We start from the raw sequence: 4,315 nt of genomic DNA, 5'->3' as shown, positions 1-4,315 counted from the left end.
CTGTCTGTCATATAATAAAAACAACAACAAGAACCGCACACGAGATGCGTTATATGAATTTATTTAGCCAAGAGTATTTTTAGCAAAACTTTAACAAAACAGCGGTAATAAACCGTCAGCATCATCTGCTTACCTATTTAGCAGAAAGTGAGTTTTGGGTGTGTGTTTTTTAAAGTGGCCAGATTATCTGGGATTTTATAATTTATAAGGGATTATAAATCTCTTTTGTTAAATTTGTTCCTTATTTTAGAATAGAGAAGTTTTGAGTTAAAAATACCTTTAACTACTATCTCGTTTATCAAATCTTACAATGTTGGCAGAAAAATTTACAACCGCATGAACGAAATCTGTCTTGCAACTTTGTCAGACAAAGCATTTCCTACTAGTCATTCTATAATATTGTTAGCCATGGGACAATCATGTAAAAACATTATGTTGTCATTGCCAGAAAATTGTCTGACAATTTTTATAGTCAGATTTGCTAATTTATGCATTTGACAATGGGAACACTGTGTATTCAAAGAACATACATATGTAGCTTAAAAACATGTGTCAACGTAAAACAATCTGACAAATACTGTGAACTGACAATTTTGGTTGACAAATGAATTCACAGTTGTCTGACAAAGAAATTGTATAGTTTTCTTACAAGAATTTTTTTATTGTCAGAACATGTTCAATGTGGCAAGATCTGACAAACGTGCATACATATCTTAATATTTTCTTTATATTTGTATTGCCAGATTTGCCGACGTTGTAAGATCTGACAAACGTGAATACACAGCTTAATGCATATGTTCATAGCACAACCAAGTTAGTAAGTTAGTATGTTAGTAAGTTAATAAGTTAGTTAGTTAGTTAGTTAGTAAGTTAGTAAGTTAGTAAGTTAGTAAGTTAGTAAGTTAGTAAGTTAGTAAGTTAGTAAGTTAGTAAGTTAGTAAGTTAGTAAGTTAGTAAGTTAGTAAGTTAGTAAGTTAGTAAGTTAGTAAGTTAGTAAGTTAGTAAGTTAGTAAGTTAGTAAGTTAGTAAGTTAGTAAGTTAGTAAGTTAGTAAGTTAGTAAGTTAGTAAGTTAGCAAGTTAGTAAGTTAGTAAGTAAGTAGTTGGATAGTTAGTAAGTAAGTAGTTAGGTAGTTAGTTAGTTTGTTGGTTAGTTAGTAAAACCATCAAATATGATAAAATACACCTGGGCCTCTATTGGCCATGTTGTGCACACATTAACCAGTACCAGTATCGATTCCACCACTTTCAATCTACCAGACTATAACACTAACTAGTTAATTAGTTAGTCAGGCAGCTAGGTAGTTATCTGTTTGTAATAAGAATATGTTACGCTTCCAAAAGATCTGGTCCCAAAATCCGTACACTTAGTGCAACTTTCCTGTGATGCAGTGCATTTTACTAAATATCCTGCTTCTTTCTATTAACCCTCCGTCATGCGCATGTATCTGGCCAGATATTTTACGAATTTTACTGTGATTTTTATATATTTCTAATTTGGTTAGGGGTTTGAGTCTCCAAATACCCTCTAAAAATATTGTTAGATTGTTACTAAAATGGCATATTTTTCATATAAATGTACTGAAATATATAGTGTATCTCGCAGATCCATGCGCTACGTACGTGACTATCGGAACATGTGCATGACGGAGGGTTAACATTCACAATTAACAAAGATTTATATTAATCTACATAATCTATAATTACGTTCAAGAAATTGTGCACTTTTATTTTCGGTCTAAACCCTCCAAAAAAAACATCTGGTAACTCTTTGCATTTTACTCTCTGTCCATTGACTTCTCCGTTAACAATATTGTAAAAAAAACCCAAAAAATGCCAATAATTTATTTTATATTAAATATTTATTAAACTGAAATCTCTTTCCAAAAAAGAGGCAAAATATTGTAAGAGAAAGTACTGTGGAAATTTCAAGGGACTCTTAAGAATCAGCTCCGAAAAAATCTCATTTATTTGAAATTTAAAAACAATAAAATATCATACAGATAATACATTCTATAGAACTCATTGATCCAAGATCAAATAATTAATCTCTTGATTCTAAAAAAAAACTTTGATACAAGAATTAAGAACTTTCACTATGTATAATTGATAATTAATTAATAGTTTGCTATTCCTCATTAAAGAATAAAACTAATACAAAAAAAATGCTAATGAAGGTCATAAAGGGGAACTAAAAAATGTTAATTTAATGTTTTAAATATAAAGAAATACAAAATAAAATTCTTAAAAAAAAGATGTCAGTTAAACCGAAAGTTAAAATATTTATTAAAATTTAAAAATTCTTAACAAATAAATTACTCTAACGTACTACTTGTATTAACAAATATTTAATTGTTACCAATAACATATTCATTAGACGTATTATCCCATATAATTCTTAAGTTAACAGTACTTTTTGTATTTTTAAATCGAATCACATACATACATATATACAAAGACTTATATGTATGTGTGTAAATACGTATATGAATATATGTGCGTAAGAAGTTATACTTCTACTTTGTTAATTGAATTATTATTTAATCTGTGATTGTTTCCTTCCATTAAATTCTTATTAATTATTTATTTCTTCTTTCTATTAGAAACATATTCAGTAAAAGAACCTGTTGATTAAAAGGTTTTTAATATTAATTTCAATTTTCTATATTTTGATATTAAAACTTCAAGTTTTTCTAGTTTTTTTTTTTAATATTTAATTTAATTTTTTGGCAAAAACTTTTTTTTAATTTTTCTGGTTGAAACAACAACATTAAGTTAAAACACAAAACATTCGTTATGCATATATTTGCTATTAAGTAGTTTAAAAAGTTTTTAATTTTAGTGAAAGAAAACTTTTAAATGTATGTTGTTTTTTTAATTTTTTTTTATATCGATTAACATTTTAAAGGTGTTATCGGACAGGTTCATATGAATATATGTATCATTTCACTGCGATCGTAAAAAATGCTGAAACTTGCCATAAATTTAAACTTAACAGTTTGTTAAAAAAAAAAACATCAAACTCATGGACCATAAAATCAGCAAAGTCCTCTAAATTCTTAAAATGTGAAAAGGTATTAACGTACTTAATTACTTATAATTTTTGTGGGAATATTTGTATAAATTTTAATAAAATTATGAATGAGAATTTCATATTTTATTTCACTTTTTTCATTGGTCCTAACCGTATTATTTAATATATACATATGTATGTGTGTTTAAGTTAAGCTATATTTAATTATATCCATAAAATTTTGAAAACAAGTTAATTTGTCTAAAATCTCATATCAGGCTTTTAAGTCCCGGAAAAACATTGAGTTTGATACTTTATTTTATTTAGGAATTTAATAGTCTAAAATAAGACACGTATTTTTTTTAGTATAAATGTTGATTTAGTTGAGATTACTTAAGATTTAAGCTTCTTATGAAATATATATTGCAAACACTGAAAGAAATGTTGTTGCATGAATTTATAGAATTTTAATATTTTGCAATAAATAAATTAAATGTTTTTTTTTTCGAATGGAAGAACAATTAATGGAAAATGTTTTTTGTTTGAATTGTGAAATTAGATATTTATTTGTTAAAAGAAGACATAAAAGATATAAAACTTTCCAACAAACAAAAATGTGTCCAAAATCCTTATATATTAAAGTTATAAGCTCTACCCAGGTTGCTTCACTATCGTCATCGAAATTAAAGAAAACAAATATCAATCCCAGCAGATCAACAAAGAGTAAATACATTCAAAAGAGAAAGTGATTTCCTATAACGTCTAAGCACTTGCTTGGCTCTCATTCGTCTTTTGTCGCGAATGAACGAGAGTGAATATAATCGTCAATTAAGAGTAACCTTTGTAATCCAGATAGTGAAGAAAGACTTAAAAAACAAACTTAAGCTTTTTGTCTGTCTCTTCGTAATCTATTGAGTGACGATTGACTTTCGTATAGGACAAGCACATGTTAAAATAACTAGTCACTAGCGGTTGGTTAAGAGTAACCCTAAATTGTCGTTTAAATAGTTAGTTCAGGACAATCCGACCGAATTGCTACAATGTTGCAGATAATTGAATAACAATAACATTCGGAAAAGACTAATGGTATAGACTTTAATTTACCAGTTGTAAAACCAAAAAGTTTACACTTAAAGATGACAATTGAATAAGGAAATTGTATGAAAGATTTTAAGTTTCCCCAGTCCACACTTTTAGGTTCTAATTCAATCAGTGTTTAATTTGCTTTTAAACAACTTCAAAATTACAAACAAAATAACTAATTGAAAAACCGGAAAGTCCCATTTTATAGATTTCCATTCAAT

Source organism: Lucilia cuprina, chromosome 5, assembly GCF_022045245.1.
Source record: "Lucilia cuprina isolate Lc7/37 chromosome 5, ASM2204524v1, whole genome shotgun sequence".
Taxonomy (NCBI): Eukaryota; Metazoa; Arthropoda; class Insecta; order Diptera; family Calliphoridae; genus Lucilia; species Lucilia cuprina.
The sequence above is the reverse complement of the archived record's forward strand: the minus strand, read 5'-3'. Positions refer to the sequence as shown.